This window comes from Anser anser, assembly GCF_964211835.1.
Source record: "Anser anser genome assembly, chromosome: Z".
Lineage (NCBI taxonomy): Eukaryota > Metazoa > Chordata > Aves > Anseriformes > Anatidae > Anser > Anser anser.
The window spans coordinates 56,124,545-56,146,105 of NC_139723.1; the positions used below are offsets into that span (position 1 = coordinate 56,124,545).

Below are 21,561 nucleotides of genomic sequence, written 5' to 3' on the forward strand. Positions count from 1 at the left end.
ATCGGGGAGCCGCCGCGGCCGCACGAGCAAACACAGCACTGCCACAACCCTCTCGACGCACCTCCTCGACCCGGCAACCCCGAGCCTTCCCCCGGCTGGGCCTAAATCGGGACGAGAACTCGAGAGCGCTCCACCCCCGCAAACTTTGGTGGCGGTCAGCCCCACCAAACCGCTGGGCCCCGCCGCCTGGCCTCGGTCCCGCGCACCCCCCGCCACGCCCGGGCGTCCACAGGCGGGAGGCGCCCCCCGGCCCGCTGCGGGGTGACGTCACCCCCCCCACGCGTGTGCGTGTGTGGCGCGGGGGCGCGCGTGCCCCCAGACCCCGGGCACGAGTGGGCGCTTCGCGCATCCCCGGTCCGTACCCGGGAGCTCGGCAGCAATCCCTTCCCAGCGCTCGGGGCCGTGCAGATCCTATGACAGCCTAAGAGGATTAAAAACGAGCAGCAACAAACAAACACAAAAATCACCCGCAAACACGCACAAAACACAGAGTCGCCGTCTCCAGCAGCGCATTCGCCGCCCCGCTCGACCCCTTCCTCCCCCGGAGGGGCAGGCAGGGGGTGCTGGTGGCGCGGCTCCCGCGGAAGGTTTCCCGGGATTTCTCACCGCCGCGCGCCCTCTCCCCTCGCTTTTGTTTGCGCCGCACTTTTTTTTTTTTTTTTTTTTCCCCCGGGGGGTGGGGGGCTGCAGAGTGGGGGGAGCCCGGGTGGGCGACCTCGCTGCTATCTGTAGCCAAAGAATCTGCTGAAAGAGAGACGAAGGAAGAAAGAAAGAAAGGGGAAAAAAAAAAAAAAAAAGCGAAGGGGGAAGGAAGAAGAAGAGAGAGGGAGGAGGAGGAGGAGGAGAAGGAGGAGGAGGGGAAACAGAGCAGCGGCTCGGGAACAGAGAGCGCGCTCGGGAGCAGCAGCAGCAGCTACCGCTGCCGCAGGAAGGAGAAGAAGAACAAGAACAAGAAGAAGGAAAGAAGAGCGCAGCGGAGCGGAGGAGAGGGGGCGCTGGAAGGAGGAGGCAGGCGGGGACCCGGCTCAGCTGGATGCTGGATTTTCGGACTCTGGTTGACTCTCTCCCGCTCCCCGGCACCGGACTGTGAGAGACACGCACCCGCGCCCGGCAGCAGCGGCCGAGGGCCCCGCTCGTGGCTGCTGCAGCTGCTTCTGCGGGGCTTGGATTAAATTGGCCGCCTCGGAGCCGAGTGTGAGCAGCGGGAGGAGGTGGCGGCGGCGGGAAGTGGCGGCGGCGGCGGAGGGCGGGCAAGCGGCGGCGCTGGCTGCTGGTGGGACCAGGGAAGCCAGCATGACCAGGTAACTGCCCCGCCGCCGACCCATTTTCCCCCGCCGCCGATCCGTCTTTGCCGCCGCTTTCGGCCTGCTCGTGAGCGCGCATAGAATTCGTGTGTGGTGTGAGTGTGTGAGTGTGTGAGCGTGTGAGCGCGCGTGCGTGACCGCGCGCGTGTGTGCAGCCCGGCAGACGAGTGCCTCGCACGCTACTCTCTCCCCGGCCGCACCGGGGCTTCCCCCCGGCAGTTGCCAGCGCTCTCCTCTCCTCCCCGGCGGGTCTCAGCCCGGCAGCGCGGCCTGCTCGGGCAACGGGGGGAGAGTTGCGGTGAGCGGGCGGGGGCCGGCTGCGTGCGGGCGAGCGATGGATCGGAGCCGACGTTTGCAGGGAGCCGCTTGCGGGGGCCGGTTGGCGGCGGGGAGGGGGCCGTTGGTGTGGCCGCGCCTGTGCCAGCCGGTGGGCGGGGGTCAGCGCGGCTGGGGTCTGCCGCTGGAGCGGGGTGCGTGGGGCGAGCGGCCCTTAGGGACCCCCGGACCGAGGAGGGCTCCCTCCCCATCCTCCTCCTCCCCATCCTCCTCCTCTCTCTCGGCGGAGCGGGGAGGCACGGGGATGCGAAGCTTTTCACAGGTTAGGCTTTTAGTTTCTTTGTTTACTCTCCCGCAGCCACTTAAAAGAGAGCACATCGGGTTGAAAACTCAGTGTGCCGAGCGTTTGATGAAGGGGCTCGCGGATTTGTTGAGCAAACTTACCAGCTCCCTCTGTGAGGGCTTCTGCTGCGAGCAGGCACTTCTCACTCCTTTCACCAGGATCTCCCCGACCGGCAAATAAAACAGTAGTTTTCTTTCACTGAAATCTGTATTTTATGTGTTTTCTACCCCCCCCCCCCCCCCAAGTATGTTATTTCCTTTTTAAGCTATTTCCACTTTTCCTTGCATGTACGGTTTTGGAATGCCTGCTCCTCCTTGGTACTTCTTCAGTCTGCTGTCATGCGTATTTTATCCTCTTGCTGGGCCTTTGTACGGTTATAGCCTGGCAGAGGGATGACAGTTTCTTTGCAGGGCTTATCATATTTGCATTCTCAGTCTTGTCATATGTGAAGGGGTCAATTTATTTACGCGGACCAGTTAAGGTTTTGTATTTACATGCTCCTTCACTTGTCGCCTGAGACCGTGCTGTATTTGAGACAAGTCTGTAGATACTGCTTTGCTTGGAGTTTCCTGTTTGCAGGGATGACTGTTTTTCGTGAAGATTAAATTTTTTTAAACTTAAAATTAACATGGGAAGTAACGATTATCATCTTAGACTTTCAGAAATTGCTTCCAACATACCTTTTGATCAGGCACAAACTTCTGTAATTGGGACATTTATTGTAAATTTTGATACAGATGGCAGAATGTATGTGTAAGATATTTTTTACATTCTTTGGTATCTCTTAGTGCTTTTTAATGCTATAATGGTTAGTACTTTCTAATCTTGGTATAAAATTGTATAGTAAATGATATCATTTTCTGCCAGGTTGGAAGCACACAAAGCTCCTAAAATTCTTGTCATTGAACAGAGCAACTCTGAAGAAAAAAAAGATTCTTCTCTTTCCTCAATACAATCACACGTCCTTGCATTTTCCTTTAGATGGCCATTTTTTGATAGGTACTTTAATTTCAGTCTCATGAGATCTGCTATTACTTTCCTTCTTTCCTTCTTTCCTTCTTTCCTTCTTTCCTTCTTTCCTTCTTTCCTTCTTTCCTTCTTTCCTTCTTTCCTTCTTTCCTTCTTTCCTTCTTTCCTTCTTTCCTTCTTTCCTTCTTTCCTTCCTTTCCTTTCTTTCTTTTCCTTTCTTTCTTTTCCTTTCTTTCTTTCTTTTCCTTTCTTTCTTTTCCTTTCTTTCTTTCTTTTCCTTTCTTTCTTTCTTTTCCTTTCTTTCTTTCTTTTCCTTTCTTTCTTTTCTTTTCCTTTCTTTCTTTCTTTCTTTCTTTCTTTCTTTCTTTCTTTCTTTCATGTATGAAATAGACAAACTGGTCAGTTTTATATATCTAGCTGTCAAATTTTACCCAGTCAAAATTGCTGAACACTGTAAATATACTGGCATGGGATTTTCAAGGAACTGAGTGTTACATAGAAAGGAAGAGGGATTTAATGAGAGACTTTTTACAGGAGTAGCTTTCCAATTTTAGTTTTGTCACTTGTGGTAATATGGCGGGGTATATTTAGATTTCTTTCAATGCAGAAATGATGTATAGCTTTTCTATATCCACTTTAAGCGCTGAAAGCTTTGCCTAAGTAGAGTACTTCTACTTGAAAAAGGCACTAAGAAATTCATTACGGTTTGTGTATGCTATAGCAAGCAGTCAGGAATGGTGTGGAAGGGAAAAGAGTATCTCAGTATTCCTAGATTTCAGGAATAGGTCTTAGAATTTGCTTTTAGATTCATCAGTCACAGTAACTTTAAAATGAGTGCTAAAGAATAATACTAATTAGGCATTCTGTTGTGACTGTTACGTAACTCAAATAGCAGCATTGTCAGCAAACTAAATAGGAGATAGTAAGTCAGTGTTTAGTATTATGAGGTGGTTTGCAAAAAGCAGACTTGGGGTTGTACAAAAGAATGAAATACCTGCTGTTTTAAATCTAGCCAGTGATTCAGCTTTCCTTTTTTTTTTTTTTTTTTTTTTTCAGATTGCCCTTTATTTCTACATTTGAATAAAGCAGGAACCAAAACTACACAAGCCAAAGAGTAGGAATCCCTCTTCATCCTCTGCTGTGTGTGCTAAGCCACTAGAGGCCTGTATAAACTGCTCTCATACAGCAGATACCAGTACATGGCATATGTTAACACTTTCACCAGACATTTTTTCCGCAGATACCTAGCATCAAAAGCAAAGTTGCTGGTTACTTGTTCTTTACTAAAAAGTGAGACTGCTGTTATTTAGGAGATGCATGCAATTTCAGTATTGTTTGGGGATTTTTGCCCTACTTCATCCACACCCCAGTCCTGTATGGTGTCCAACATAGTTCCTTCCTCCTTACCCTCCTAACTGTTACGGCAGCTGGGGAAGAACAACTCGGGAGATGCACAATTTGGGCAAAGTCAGATTTGCGTGCTTCTCTGCATTTCATATTTTCTGTAAGCTGAGGAAATCAGATTTGTTGCTTTTGTGTTTCTATTAGATTAGTAATGGTAGTGTTCAATGCAACTGTAGGGTTAAAAGATAAACTAAACAGGATTACTTTAAGGCAGGAGCAGACATAGATTGATGGTGTATATAAACTAGCTTTATAAGTGTTATGCAAGTTCGCAAGTGTGGAGGCTCCAAGGCTTTGGCTGGAGGATAGTCAGCAACTGTGGGACCTGGGCTGGAGATGCGCTATACATGTTTGAGTGTCAGTCTCAGAAATTTAAAATCGACCAACCACAGCATTCTTGATGGACATTAAGCAATGAGGTCAAGTATACTTACACTGTTCCATTGTTGATTTTCAGTTTTTCAAACCGACAAGGCAGACAATTTGTAAAAGAGCACAGCTGAAACATTTGCATATTGGATTTCCTTCAAAATGAACTTCCGTTACTAAGCTCCTTGAAAATTCTTATTTAAAAGGATTTTCTAGCTGAATCAGTATAAGGTCATACAATCAAAATGTAGTCTCCCTACAGTATGTTAATTTTTTAATAAGCTATCGTTAAAGCAGCATAGATTTATATATCATGCGATGTTGGGCCAGTTACAGCAAGAGGCTTTTTGTCTTACTGCCGACAACAGTTGTGCAAATATTGACTGAGTTTAATTTTCTGAAATGTGTGTGTGCACTTATGTAAAATCATGCTGAAATGTAATGAAGTACACTTCAAAGGTCTTCTGAAATGATAAACATCTGGTCAAGACTAAGTTTTACTGAGTGTCGGTAGACCAAGGCGGTGTCTCCGAAATGCAGAGGATAGGCACTTCATTTGCATTTTGGATATCAAGGGGACTAATACAGTATAGATCCATGAATCATCATGTTTTACTTGTTTATAAGATCATAACAATTTTTTAACCTTTTACTTTTTAACAAATTGGGAAAAATATATAGATACCGGCTGTTCAAGTCAAAGATACGTAATGCCGTCAGTATCTTAATAGGAGCTTGCTTAGGTTGTAATTCTGTGTAATAGCAGTTGGCATGGCATGGTCAACATAACAATATTTTTATGAAAAATCTAAATTTTACATACTCTGTGAGTTGTTTATTTGTTTAATCCTTGTTTTCTTTGCAAAAGGCCTTAAATGAAGCTAATTAATGAATATACGCTGGCAATTTGGCAGCCTAAAGCAAAAATCCATATTCAAAAATATTCCTATATTATCAGTGATTTAATAAACAGGAGCAAAGAGGAAGAGCTATTTCTCTTGGTAATCAACTACACCGAGAGCTTCAGTACAAGTGAAGAAATCTGATGATATAGAAAAGGATTGCACAAGAGTGCTTCGCGTGTAAATTCCATTCCAACGAGCTTCACTTCACTTGTTGTTTAAGCCGCTGTGCATTGATAGAACCATATGTCTACCATTGCACAATTTTAGCTTACATTTCATAAGCTCAGATGGTTTTTGGTTGGTGATTGATAATATGTATTGAAACATTGCATGTTTGTATCTTCCTTTAGGAAATGGATACCTGAAATGCAGAGAATGTAGATACAAAATACTAAACATAGTTTGTTTGCAAATAATTTGGTTAAATGTAATAAATTACTATGTAAATTCTGAAAGCATTGCTACTTAAAAGGTGATTATTATTCATCCAGGTTCTTTAAATTCATTCATAGAAGTGACTATTCACACTCTTTATCAGCTTGTTTTTAAATATATCAGTAGCTATACATAGTCTGTACTTTCCTAAGAGAAGATTTACAGCTTCAAATGTCTTTTGCTTACATGCTGTGACATCCTTCTCCATAAGCTTAGCTGCACAGTAGTCCCCCCCCCCCCCCCCCCAAAAAAAGAAAAAAGTGGTGGTGGGGATTAATTTTGCAGTAGAGTTCCAAAATGTAAAAAAGTAAAGAGTTTTGCAAAAATCAACTCCAATGTTTATACCTGAGTGTGTGATATCTTCCTTACTGAAAAATTCCTTCTTGTCAGCCAAATGAAAATAATGGAATTTTAGGCACTTTGATATATTATACCACAGGACATGCCATAATATAGTATTGTTGCCCTGCGCTGTACTTCTTCACAGTTAAATGCAATGAAGTTATTTGAGTTTTTCAATAATCTTCTAATTGGTAGAATCACTGCATCTGTATATAAATTAATTTGTTGCTTGTAGACAATCAAAATGGATGTCCTGGTTAAGCCTGCCGAACTGCTCACATATTGTTGCAGTCAGATAATACGTACTTTTTCTCCAAGTGGTTTGTTAGATGTGGTAATGCAAGTGTGTTGCTCTTTCTTTTACAATTCTAGTGTTCTGGAAATTTCATATCTGTAAGTCAGAGTTCAGTAAGCAATGTGTAAAATCTGACTTTTTAGATGGCAGAACTGGCTGATGAATATTGTCAGTGCCATCCTGAATGAAACAAACGTAGGTCAGGTCCTAAACTGGTGAAAAGGTATATATATGTCTCTTGTAAATGTACTCAATCTCGCTTCAATTTAATTGTCTCAGGTTGGCTCGTGCACTGTTTTTACCCAAAAGCATGGCCTTTTGTTACCTGTCTTAATACACTGAGAGGAAGTGCAGAGACATTGTACTAACAATATCGTAGGCTTTCTGATCTTTAGAAAAATAATTGTTTTCTCAGTTTGAATTTAGTAATTACACTTGTTTTACAATGCTGATTGAAATAAAAAATTCTAAACTGCATTCTTGAACTATCGATTGGCTGTGTTCTTTTATAAAGCTTTCCCCCCCAAAACCTGAAATTCATGTATGAGGAATAAAGAGACTGCCATTTATGTGACTTTTTCTCTCCTCTCCTCTCCTCTCCTCTCCTCCCCTCCCCTCCCCTCCCCTCCCCTCCCCTCTCCTCCCCTCCCCTCCCCTCCCCTCCCCTCCCCTCCCCTCCTTTTTTTTTTTTCTTGTAATTTTTGCATTTAAGAAAGAGGAAAAGTGCATGCTTGATAAAAGTGAAGCATATATGCTTTATTAAAGCTAAGGAACAACGCTTTTTACTTTATTTAAAAAACAAAAAAAAACCAAAAAAAACAAAACCAAACACCAAAATGGATAAATTTGATCTTATTAACATTCACAAAAATACGTGGGTACTATACATATGTACTTCTATACTCTCTACCTTCCTTTTTTCTCCCTTATTCCACAGGAAGAAAGGGTTAATGAGACAGGGTTAATGTTTATCGTGATTTCTAGCATAGGTACAGAGATACGATTATTTTATCTGTGTTCATCTGCATAATTAAACTTCTGTGAATCACACTTATATTTTCATATATATATATATATATTACTGTTCATAAAGGAAGGAATTTTCTTCCTATCTGGTATTTACTGTAAACAGGGGTGTGTTTTTTTAAAAGGCAGTTTGTAAATGTAGAACCAGAAATTTCCTGCCTAGGTTTTCAATGCTGTAAACATATCTGCATCATTTACTTATCTCCTATACTATACTATTTTTTATTTTTTTTAACACGTGTACTGTGTATGAATTTGGCTGTTTTTTATTAATAAGCAAACATATATTTTGTGTGCAAGAATAATTTAATTTTAAAAGCATTGTCTCTGGTCACTGCTTATTTTGTCTGCTTATGTGTAGATAATAGTCATTAGTTTAGTGTGAAGTACATGCAGTGAGAGGTTTCTAAAACACTATTCTGAAAGTAGGACAGGAAGTTACTTATTTATTTATTTTTGTTTGGGATGACAGTGTCTTAGAAAGCTGCTTAACTGCTGCCCACTGCAGCTGTCCTTCCCTGAAAGATTAGGTTTCAGGAGCAATGATGGATGTTGAATGCCTGTAGCCAATTGTGGGGTTTGCTCTGAGGTCAGTGGTACTGATGGAGGATAGGAATTTACAGCCTTATATCTCTACACCAACATAACCAGTAGCATTTCTCAAGAAAAAAAAATAAAAACAAAATTAGGCAGATTCGCTGCTGAGCTAATATTGCAGTGTAGTTCAGAAAGCGATTTGCATTAGTGAGAAAGAATCAGTGTATTTTTGAACAATAAGGACAGTTTTAGTCACAAGAATGCTTTCTTGTTTGACAAAAACACACAAATAGCAATAAAACAGTATGTTACTCTATTTAGAACTTTATACATTTTGTTTTAATCTTCATTAAGAAATTTGGAATTTACACAGTTGATTTATTACTTCTATTGTTTCAGATATGCTTAGAGTTTTTAACAGCTTACCCAGCACGCATGTATCCTCCTTTTTCATCTAAAAATAGTGTGTGTGTTTTTGTGGAACAAAATACTAGTTGTTTCCAGCAAATGTAACCAAGGCAGAATGGATATTCATCGGTGATGAAAGCACAGGCATGGTATGTAGTGTTATTTTGTTTAGTTTGGATATCACAATATATATTGCTGATAAGGAGGATAGTTTGGATAGCTCTGACCTAGGCTTTTAGAAATGTTTGTTAAGACCTTGTTGTATTTATGTACTGCCTACCTTCCTCCAAACTGCTGCTGGAGTTTGTACGTGAGTTATGGTGATACAATTAACTTTTACAAAATTAATGTTGGTAAAGAAAGGTGCACAACAGTACATTCTGTTTTATTGTTATGCTTGCAAACCTTTTTTGAATTGTTTGTATTAATTTCTGTCTTAATGATATAGGTGGATTTTTCTGCCAGGCTTTAGAACAGCTGTCCTAATAGGCTCAAAGCCATCAGTGGCTGTTGAGAAAGATTTTCTTTGGCGGTTGCATTGTGTGGATCAAACCCATTGTGCCTCTGCTTAAATGACAGCAGCTTTAATTCAGGTAATCTTAGCAGTGGTAAATTCAAATATAGAGAAGAAAGCTTAATAAAACATCTGTTGTGTTGATTTATACCATCTCATAAATTAGGGAAAAAGAAGAATTTTGATGAGGAGAAATATGTATCCAGCAAGAATCACTTTTGAACAGTTATGCATTGAGGAAATGGAATTTTGCCAAATGCCTATGCATTCTACTTACTGGCAGCATGCCATCAACTTTATTTGGAAAACTGTCACTGCTTAAGTAATAAATATTCACTATTTACCAATTTATTTTACTATAAATAACAGATGGGCTCTGAATATATTTTTTTTTCATTTTTAGCCTATTTTGCAAAGAATGGGAGTTTCTCAAATTAACATTAAGTGCATCAATTGTCTATTCTTGATTAACATAAGTTTCGAAATAGCAAAATCATTTTGCTCACCTTGCGTTTGGAGATTTGGGTATTTTTGGATGTTGTTTTTGTTTAATGTGAGGAGTCTTGAGTTTTTCTTTTATACCTGGCATGTGGAAGAAAATAAAAAAGCATTAAGTTAAATAAATATTTGTTTTAGGTGGCATTTGTGATACTCTAATGCGATTTTTTGTTAAAAGAGAACTGCCCATTTTAGTTGTTGCTGAGTCAAATCTGTAGAATTTACACCTGTTTCCCATTTAACATTTTCAAAAGCTGCCTTAAATGGTTACTTGAAGTTTCAGCATATTGACTAAATAAAAATGTTAATTTAAATACATTACAAACAGCAGGTAATGAAGAGCGCATAGTACCTTGTAATGCTAACAGGTGATAGTAAGTGGCTGCAGGATTCCTACCTTTGTAAGAATCCTAACATGCCATGGATTTTGTTTTGCATGTTTACGGTGACTCATTTAAAAATGGGGTGTTCAGACTTTTGCAGCAGTACTTCAGTTAGTTTGGAGATTTCTAGACAGTTTGGGGCTAAATGGAGTGAATGTATATACATAAAAAGGAAATGTTTATTCTCAAGCTTGTTGGCGGCATTTGATGGAACAGGTGCATGTCCTTCATTAATGTAATCCCTAAAAGGACATTTGCTAGGACTGTATCCCTGCCTGATTTATTCATAGGATTGGTTTATTAATCTAGTGCACAAGGGTAATCTTATTCCAAAGGTATTAGAACACATGAAAATAACTGTTGGGCTTTTTGGAGATGAGGATTTCTCTATCTTTGAGCAAGTCTAATTTATAATATCAGTATGCCTTTTTCCTTTCTAGAGGGAACTACATAACTCATGAAAGATGCAATGGCCTTAAAACTGTGTTATTTCATCTTTGCTGATCTCTGCAGCAGTCTGAGGTGGAGGTGGGTAGGAGGAGGGATTAATAAAGAAATTAAAAGAGACTGTGAGTTATATGGAAAAGGAGGGTGTGATGGGGTTTTCCCTTGTGAATTGAATGAGTTACTGGAAGTGCTTTTACATTGACCAGTACTTTGCATTCTTTTAATAGATTAATTCTTAAACAGTGTTATTGGTAGGTGTGCTGCATTCTCATCTCTTTTGTTGTCATTTGTGTAAGAATGTGAGTAGATTGTCATTTTGATGTAAAATCTGTGCTTTCCTGGGTTAAATTCATATTAGAGGTGCCATTCAAAAAACTAGATGGAGATATTTTCAGCAGCTTGTATCAGTGGTTCCTGTTGCTCAGATAATGATGTTAATACCTATTTCACAGTATGAAAGAACACTTGAGGGTGCTGAGGAGCTCTGGGGTATGAGGAAACCTGAGTTCACCCACTTGAAAAAGCAGAGTGCAATTCTGCAACCTCGTAAGTTTCCCACTAGAGCAAAATTACCCGTTTGATTACAGTGACTGGGGATGCCATTCTCTTCTTCTTTCCCCAAGTTGTTCTCTATCCTGTTTTTTTCACTGATGGGAGCATTTCAGCTGGTGATCCTTCCTCCATGTGAAAAATGACAGTAAATCAAGGAGAAATACTTGGTGACTTGCTGTCTTTGTGTGCTCCTGAAGAAATACTGATACCTACTTCATTTCAACTCTTCCATACTGTAAATCACTCTTAAATGAGTCCTTTGGTATCTTTCAAAGGTAACTCTCTATTCCGGATTTGTTTCTCATTGTTAGATTATAGCTAACATTGTGAACTCCCAAAAACTAGGTTGTCCTTATTTTAGAATTTCGCTTAAATTAGCAATATTAGAGCTCTGTATGTTCTAGATATCCCCGCAAAGCTATCTTCCTTAAGATCTCAGAGGCTTCACTTACATTTTCTTGTATCTTCTATGCTTGTCCTTTTTGCATTGACTTCCATTTTGTTTGACTAAGCACAGATACCTATAAATTAATCTCTCAATGTAGACTTTTCTATCTATTAGTATGCTTCAGATACCAAATATATACTTGTACACCTCCTGCCTTCATTGAGGTATCTGAAAACTCTGGGCTCTCTAATATTTTAAAAAGTTTTATGTGTGTTCTTTTATGTCTTGGATAAGATACAGTATTGCCCTTTGGTTCTCTGTCAAATCTTTGCTTTCTCAACCACTTCCCATTTTTCACATGTGAAGGCTCTACACATTAAAAGAAGGAACACAATAGGAGAAATAAACCTGCTTGACATAACGGTTTCTCTTGGGTTCTTGTGTCTGGAAGACTCCAGTGTAACAAAAAATAAATACCTCTCTCCAGTGCCATTTTTGTGTTTGAGTCTCTAGGTGCAGAGATAGCAGATTTAAATTTAGCTGTGCATGCTGGCTCTCTTCTGTCCAGGTACTGCTTTCCAAGTCTTCGTACTATTCAGATGAATTCAATTTCTTAACATCTACCTCGGTCCGAGAGAGTTTTACTGAGACACATCCTGATCATTTATTCTTATAGACAACCGACCATACGAAAGAGCTCCAAGTTCATGTTTCTGTTAGAAGCATCTTGAGTTTAAGATCCCAATCTTTCAAGCTTCCTCTTAAATGTCAGATTCTCCAAGCAAAACCAGGGCTGGGTAATTTTGGGGGGAGAATACAAGCCTTCTGTGTTTTTTTTTTTTTTTCAAACATTAGATTTCATTAATAGACACTGTTTGTTAGACATTGGTGCACTCCCTGTGTATTTCTTAGTATGCTGTATTACTTCTCTGTTTTTAATATGTTTGAGAATTTTAAGGCAGGTCTTCACTGTGCTTCCTTCACCGGTGTAGTTATTATTCCACCTACTGAGTTTCTGAGGTTTTATTAGTGGTTAACAATGGCTGTTATTCTTGACTTTTGCCTATACACATACAGCAAGAAGCAGGATTTTACCCAGCTTTTGTATTTGCAAGTTTTATCTTTTCTAGTGTAGGGTAGATGACTGCTTCAGCTGAAGCTATTGTTTTATTACTGGGTTTTTGATGTTGGTTGCAGTTGCATTTAATTAGTAATTTCAATATTGCCTCATGGCAGCATTCGGGGATGAACTAAAAGTTTTAACTGCTAGAGAAAAATTAGAGGAGTACCACACCCTTGATGTAGATATTTAATTGTGAATTTGGTTGACCTTTGCTAATGGCTGAAGGTAATACTGAAGTTGTGTAGCTTGTCTGAGTCTGTGCAGAGTCTGAAGCTTCTTTCAACATTAGTTTTTTGACTATTTGGACATTACTTTCAATACATGAACATTTTCAGAGTCCTGTTCTTACAAAGATCAGTTTTCAGAAATGTTTCTCACGGAGACTTTGTACTTAAGAACGTGTGGCAAATGTTATCAGTGTTTTGCCTGCATTCTGTTTCCAAATAGCTCAAATACTTAGTGGATTAACATTTTGATTTTTCTGTTCTTAGTTTTCTCATAAACTGTTTCCTTTTTCTGCCTTCAAACTAGATGAAAGGAGTAACATTCAGATTTTCTTGTCTTTGTAATCTTCTTCTGTTTTGATATAATGCTGGTGTTCTTTCTATTTTTATGAGATTAGGAGAAAGACAGGAGGTCTATCTCAAATAATTCTTCCTTACAGTGTTCCCTTGAAGATACTAGAATACTCCTTAGAAAACCTGGAGTCTTCCTTTGAAGTAATGTGAATACATCTTTTAGGTTCAGCAATTCTCTTTCAGATTTTGACTGTGAAAATAGACTATTTTCTGATGTTTCTTAACCGACAATATAGGTAAAGCTTATCCTCAAAATATTGTGGCTTTCTTATAACTTTATCTGAACTATATCTTCTCTGGATATTTTACTAAATTGTAAGGCGTGTTTACATTAAAATTTGTAGCTGTGTGAGGGCTTGGTATCTGACTGCTAATCAAATAAGTAATAATTAAACTAGCATCAGTGGAGTGATCTGATGTTTATTTGCTTCAGTGACAATCTGGAATCACTTCATGTTCTCAGATGGCTAAAATTTTAGATCTGAGGTGGAATATACAATATTTAATCAGGCAGTTTTCATAGATATCTGTATGCTTCTTTATAGGGTGTCTAGGCATGGGACTGGAGGTGTACAAAATACATTTTGCATTACTATTTTTTACTTGAGCTACCAGAAATAGTTTTAGATCTTCCTTTTTAGGATGACTCAAAGGTATGAAGAAATTGTACACTTATGCATCACAAATTCACTGTCCAGACAGAGATTACAGAGATGTGCAGAATGATGAAAACTAGTCCAGTCAGCTGTACTTTGCAAAACTCCCATAACTATTTGCTTCTTTATATGTGAGAGAATCCTTGTGGGCATCTTCCGTGATTCACAGCCCTGAATTTATCCCTGTTTTGTCTCACTGCCTAACACAGTATGAATAATACAGGAAAAAAAAACGATTGTAGAACACTGATTTCCACTTTTCCCTGTTATCCTTCATGAAGTATCTGGAAATTTAACTTAAAAAAAAAAAAATTCTTCATAGACATATAGCTAAAAATAACTATAGGTGTTGAGAGTCATGTAATCACATCCCCTGGATAACTTTAAAAATAGGGAACATTCCTGTCTGCTGTTAATGTTAAGCACACCAAATCAGACAGGAAATTTAAATGGCTTTTAAAAGTGTTTAGAAGATAATTTTCTGTTGTAGATTAATGAAGGACTATTTTTAAATGAGCTTCATTATGGAAGGACAGTCCTTGTGTATAAGGACTCCTTGGTAATAAGAACTGTTTGCTGTATGTGGCTCACTTTATTCATGCAAATACTCCCACGGTATCAAATGGATTTAATTGCATATCAGGTTGGCAGAAGCTAGTTCGTCCTGTCATCCTAGATGGTAAAAATCTGTATGAAAACATAATCAAGGACAGAAAAGATAAAGGAAATTAATGCTTGAATTGAAAATAAATAAATAAATAATGCTTAATTTAAGATTGTATTCAGCAGAGAAGTTAGGGTCAGAAATACCTGTTAACCACATAGGTAATTTCACCACTATGTAACATCATTGAAATCCATACACCTGTATGTGGGTTTAAAAATAAGCATGTACTTGGTTTAAAAACAAAGTATGCAATAAACTGTTCTTTGAATTTGTGCATTGTGGAGGGGAAGAAAATAATAATAATAAAATAATAATAAAATTATAAAATATAATAATAATAATAATGATAATGATAATAATAATAAAAAATTCTCTGCTTTACTCAGTATTTTTTACCTTTTTTTCCAGAATGTTCAAATCAATATTACTAGCACAGCTGACTCAAGAAATGGAAGTTTACTGCTTTGCTGCATTTATGGGAAGAATGGAAGTAATACACTGTTTTCTATTTGATTTTTTTTTCAGTTAGCATTCTGAACAAGCAAATACGAGCATCTCCAAACTGCTGAAATATGAAATAAAAACAGACTATATTTCCTTTTGCACACATTGTGGAACACTTGCATTTGGCTTCAGAAAAAATACTAATAAATAAGAGGTTAATAATAAGAAAGAATCTGGTCTATATGTATAATGATTTCAGTGCGAGAACACGCGTTCTTATAATCTTACATGATGCAAGAAAACTGTTACAGGCACAACTGTGTCAAAAGCTTCTGGCTTTATCCAAACCACAATGCAGGGCTGAAATGCTGAGGCCAGTCAAGCCAAGAGGTTCTTCTCACTTACTGATGCTCACAAGATAATTTAGTGAATATCTGTTTTGTTATTCATCTAAATATTAGCCCAGATATGTGTAAAGTTTTAGAGGTACGTGGTAGGATAAACATAACTTTTTTTTGAGTTTATTGTAATCACTTCTTGGCTGGTATTTCATTGTCACACTTACTCATTTGCAAGATGAATATAACAAAATACTCATCTAGACTGTTAAAGGTGAAATTCTTAAAGTCTTGTGAGGGAAAAATGAAAATTCTTAAGATAACATTTTTACTAGCAGTGATTTCCCTCTTGGAGGAACTGCAGAACAGTATTATAATAGGTTATGCAGAGGATGAAGGGATCAGTAGAAGACAGTTCGTACTGAGTAACTGAAGAAGTAACAATTAATCCTTTTCACTGGTCCTGTGATGTTTCTTATTGCTTTGTAGTTTTTCATCTCTTCCAAAATCTTTATTTATGCCTTGTGGTTGTTCACAACTGTGCTGAACTGGAAATGGATAAATAATTTAAATAAAATATTTAAGCAACTTTTGTTTGCCCTTCAAAAAATCTCTTTGCAAGTACTGAAAAAAGTGGTCAAATTAATGTTCAGTATATGTCAGTGGAATCAAAAGTGGATGGTAATTGACATTTCATTGTAAATTAAGAAATGTAAGTAATTCACTTTCTGTGGCTTTCAGTCTGACATTGTTGCGTATCAATGCCGTACTCTTTATTTAAAAAAGAGCTTTAGGTCCTCAGTTCTTCAGCTTCAGTGTTATCTTTTAGAGTTTCTAGCTTTTTTCCTCAAAAAAGCTTTTATTCTTCTTACGATGCAGCACTTCTGTGATCTCTATTCTTTTCCTTTAAGGTGAATGCCTTTTCTACTTTATTATTAAGGTGAATGAGTCCTTCCTTCCGAAGGACTTAGGAAGTCTTACCTGTTCTTCGGAAAAAATGTAAAAGTACGAAGTTTTCTCTAGGTAATTAGAAGAGTCATTTTAAATCGGTACCGTTGTAACAGCTAGTGTTGCTGAGGTGGACTGATACATGTACATAGGTTTGCTTTTTAGTTTTATTTATTTAATTTAATTGAGTGACATAAACCATACGAGGACAAAGTTTTCCAATTTTCTGTTTGTCTCTACTTCAGTGCAGTCTTCCATCCCCTACATAGTTGTATGGAATTCAGCGCACAGGAATTCACCTGTAAGGGAATAAGCATATTCTAAAACAAAGTAAACAGATGACTTACTGCATATTTAATAAAAACTAATATTAATAAGTCACAGAAAGGATTATATTAATTATACAAATCAAATAAAGGTAGATGCAGGAGAGTATTGCTTGGGATTGTAACACAATTTTAACACAAGATTTTTCTTGCTTTTTTTGAATAAAAGTTGTCTTAACAATAATGTTGTAACTTATAGGGCATAGAATCTGTTATGTATAGAACCTGTTACTTGCTTTCTATTTTTTTACATATTAATTTTTTAAAGCAGTAGTTTTCATAGCTAGTACATGCTGATACTTTCTAACACCATTATAACTGAACTAATTTTATTATGTGCAGTTGAAACACACATGATCGGAAGATCATCCTTCAACCTTGGAAGAAAGTACTAATTAGGAACCCTAATTGTAGATAGCATTTACTTTTGCTTAAAAAGTAAAACTGAAACAGAAGCATAAATTAAAATCTAGAAGTCCTGCTGTTGACATCAGTGGGAATTGGAATATGGTAGTATACAGTGCATTGCATTTAAACTAATATGGTCTTTTTATGGTCTTCTAATTTAACCATAAACTTCATCAAGAACAGCCTTCTGCTAAAATATACTTCTGTGGGATGCAAATATTTTTTGTCGATTTTTTTTGTTGTTGTTGTTCTATATACCTTATAGCCTTTAGATTGTACAGACTGTTATTCCTAAAAATATTTTACTATCACTTAACAATCAACTTTCTTTTCATCTTGTACTTCATTGCTCGTTTTACCAGTAATTTTCACACTGTCAATTGCTATTTGTGTAAAAAAAACATGATAGTTTCAGCTGCCATTGGCCTTGTGTTTGACATCTTTTTTGTTGTTCTGCTTTTATGACTATGAAAATATGCTGTTCCCTGCAGTCAGATTTTGGCAGGGTCTAGAAGGATTTTTCTCAAAGCAGTTCTATGTTCAGGTAAATTAAAGTCACTCTTAAGAGCTTTGGGGATTACTGGATCAATGCACATCATTTTGCATAACATTTTCATTGCTGGATACTGAAATATATTCAGGAGTTGTCTTACAAGGTGCCAGCAGGACTTTAAGTATGAGTATGTTTTGTTTTGCTTTGTTTTTAATTTTTATTCTCTAACTACTGTTTGTATTCAGTGCACATTATAGCTCTCTGAAGACTGAAAATGCTTTTCATTATTGCCTTTTATCTGTCATGCTGTTTGAATGATTTTACTGGACACTAGTAAAGTTGGAAATTGATACAAGTAAATTACAACTTGTATCTATTTGTGGCTGTCAAAAAAGCACTAAAGGAAAAATAGAATATGGCTTCTATAAAACATAGTTATTTAGAAAGCAATTTTTGCTAAATTAGTATATGTAAATTGTATTTTCTTTGTAACTTTCTCTGTAGGATTGAAATGTTTACAATTGCAGTTGACTCATAAAAATAACGTAGAATGGAGCCACATAGATTCATATTTTTTAATTGATAAATATTTTTCCCTAGGAAGTGAAAAGCATCATGATTACTATGAACAGATGGAAATCTTTTCTTTCTTTTTAGTCCTGAGGACTCATGCAAGCATACAAATGTACACACAGACAGATGCACACACACATTAGTCATGAGAATTTCTTATTGCTTGGGAGGTTGCATGCATTAGATTTTGATGCTATCTCAGCACCACATCCCAGAAAAAAAAAAAGATATTTTGATTTTTTTATTATTTTTATTAATATTTTTATTTAATTCATGAAACACAGAGTTTCAAGTGCTTTTCAAATACATTCTCATTTAGATTCACCAGGTTAGACAGTCTACTTCTAGATCAAACGTTAGATTGCTCCACTTTTCTGACCATTAGGTGATGTATGATGCATTTTTTATTTTTCTTCTTCCATACCTCCTTTCTTCACTGCTTTACACAAAGGTTTTAATACCAGCACTGTAGTTGTTCAGTATTTTTCATTTTGATGCCTTCAGTATATGTATTTTCTGTGATAGCTGTGGGCCCACACTGTAACGTACAGAGTTCTTTGCATCAAAATGAATGAACTTGGTCCTTTCTAGCATACGTCCAGAAGTTTTGTCTAAATTTGATTTAGAAGTCTTTGCTGGAGGGACGCAGAATTGCCTAATTCTTTAGAAGAGCCAAACTTTGAGAGAAACTGCCACTAATTGATAGTGTTAGGTCTAGCCAGCACAAAGTGTTTGTATGATCGTGTGTAAGAGGAGAGATAATAAAGTGTTTTGCCGGTGCTACTAACCCTTTCTGCACATGAACTGCCACTTTTACTACGCACAGGATAGATTTTTAGTAGATAATCTAGATTCAGAAACTTCAAATAATTAGGTTTCTGTATGTATTCATTAATCAAATGAATTTTGAGCACTCCATGAGCACAGGTAGGAATTCTGACAATACTTTTCATGCAGGAAAAGGCAGTTAAGACCGAACCTCAAAATTTCTTAATATAAGAATTATAGATTATATATATATATATATAAATATAATTCTTATATAATATTTAATTTAAAGTTTTTAATTTAATTTAAAATATTTAATATTATTTTATTATATTCTTCCATATAAATGATTTAGTTCAGGGGCATTTTTCTTGGTAAACGTACAGCTTTTTAGTTTATTCAGTGATCCAGTGTTGGAGCAACAGTCGGTAGACTGTGGATCTTAAGTCTCTTTTTTCTGAATTTGGACTGAACAGTTTTGGTGCTTAAATTACCTGTTGGAAGTTACAGGATTTAAAACTAGAATTCGTAATGAAGCACTAAGAGTTTTAAACAGAAGTGTTCCCCGACTAATGAGACGCTTCAGATTTCTTTAATTTCATAGAATCACAGAATATCCCGAGTTGGAAGGGACCCATAAGGATCATCAAGTCCAACTCCTGGCACCACACAGGTCTACCCAAAAGTTTAGACCATGTGACTAAGTGCACAGTCCAATCTCTTCTTAAATTCAGACAGGCTTGGTGCAGTGACTACTTCCCTGGGGAGCCTGTTCCAGTGTGCGACCACCCTCTCGGTGAAGAACCTCTTCCTGATGTCTAGCCTAAACTTCCCCCGCCTCAGCTTAACACCATTCCCACGGGTCCTGTCACTGGTGATAAAAGAGGATAGGTCACCTGCCTCTCCATTCCCCCTTCGTGAGGAAGTTGTAGACCGCGATGAGGTCTCCCCTCAGCCTCCTCTTCTCCAGGCTGAACAGGCCAAGTGACCTCAGCTGCTCCTCATATGTCTTCCCCTCTAGGCCCATGGCCATCTTTGTAGCCCTTCTCTGGACACTCTCCAACAGTTTCACATCCTTTTTGTACTGTGGTGCCCAGAACTGCACACAGTACTCGAGGTGAGGCCGCACCAGCTCAGAGTAGAGCGGGACAATCACTTCCCTCGACCGACTAGCAATGCCGTACTTGATGCACCCCAGGATACGGTTGGCCCTCCTGGCTGCCAGGGCACACTGCTGGCTCATATTCAACTTGCTGTCAAACACAACCCCCAGATCCCTCTCTGCGGGGCTGCTCTCCAGTGTCTCATTGCCCAGTCTGTACGTATAGCCAGGGTTGCCCCGTCCCACGTGCAGGACACGAGAATTGCTTTTGTTAAACTTCATGTGGTTGGTGATCACCCAGCTCTCCAATCTGTCCAGATCTCTCTGCAAAGCCTTTCCACCCTCATCCGAGTCCACAACTCCTCCAAGTTTCGTGTCATCAACAAATTTGCTCAGAACGCCTTCTAGTCCTACATCCAAATCATTTATAAAAACACTGAAGAGGACTGGCCCTAAAATGGAGACTTGAGGGACCCCACTAGTGACCATCTGCCAGCCAGATGTGGCCGTGTTTACTATGACCCTTTGAGCCCTGCCCGTCAGCCAATTGCTCACCATCGTATGATGTTTTTGTTTAGTTGTATGCTGGACATTTTGTCCAGTAGGATCCTATGGGAAACCGTGTCAAAAGCTTTGCTGAAGTCCAAAAAGATCACATCAGCTGGTTTCCCTTGGTCGACTAGATGGGTGATCTTGTCGCAAAAGGAAATCAAATTTGTTAGGCAGGACCTACCCCTCATGAACCCATGTTGGCTGGGACCAATGACTGCGTTGTCCCCCAGGTGCGCTTCAATAACTTCAAGGATCATCCTCTCCATAATTTTACCAGGCACTGACACGAGACTGACAGGCCTGTAATTGCTAGGGTCTTCTTTCTTGCCCTTCTTGAAAATTGGCACAATATTTGCCAGCTTTCAGTCCAATGGGACCTCACCAGATTCCCAAGATCATTGAAAAATGATTGAGAGAGCTCCCACGATGACGTCAGCCAGCTCTTTAAGCACCCTGGGATGAATCCCATCTGGACCCATGGACTTGTATGGATCCAGGTGGAGCAGCCAATCCCGCACACGTTCAGGGGCGGTTGGGAGTTTGTCATTCCCACCGTCATGGTCCTTCAGCTCATGGTACCCTGGGTCCTGAAGCCCATCATCAGTGTTGAAGACAGAGGCGAAGAAGGCGTTAAACATCCCTGCTTTGCCTATGTCATTGTCTGTGAGGAGACCCTCCCCATCTAGTAGCAGACCTATGTTTTCTTTGTTTCTCCTTTTTCTGTTCACATATCTAAAAAACCCTTTTTTAATGTCTCCCACAGACATGGCCAGCTTCAACTCTAGTTGGGCTTTGGCCACACAAATTTTCTCCCTACAAACACAAACAGCATCCCTGTATTCCTTCCTCATCACCTGACCCTCCTTCCAGCAGCCGTACACTTTCTTTTTTCGCCTAAGCTCCAGTAGAAGATCCCTGGTCAGCCAGGCTGCTCTTCAGCCCTGCTTGCCTGACTTCTGTCTTCTGATTTCTTAGTGAAGATTTTCCCGTCTCTGAATTACATCACTGGTGGGATAGACTTATGCAGCTTTGTTTTACATTTGTTATTCGCCTTTCTTTCCTTTTCTGACTTCTTGTATATGGAGTTTTAACTCATATATATATATATTTAAAGTGTTTAAATGTTGCCATCATAAAAAATAATTGTCTCAGTAGAAAGCAGATATGTCTGTGACACAGACACAGCTTTG

General features: G+C 38.9%; 1 protein-coding gene across 28 annotated transcripts in view; it reads left to right on the forward strand.

Moving 5' to 3' along the window:
* PTPRD (protein tyrosine phosphatase receptor type D) overlaps positions 1 to 21,561 on the forward strand; it is a 1,402,037-nt gene that overhangs the window by 976,830 nt on the left and 403,646 nt on the right. Inside the window, exon 1 of one of the 28 annotated variants that reach the window (XR_014576780.1) lies at positions 851 to 1,301. The exons of 25 other annotated variants lie outside the window; for them this stretch is intronic. The gene's annotated coding sequence lies outside the window, so the exon portion shown is untranslated. Of the gene's footprint in view, positions 1 to 850; positions 1,302 to 1,350; positions 1,372 to 21,561 lie in introns of those variants that run through there. 2 more of the 28 variants (XR_014576781.1, XR_014576782.1) reach the window with 2 other exon arrangements.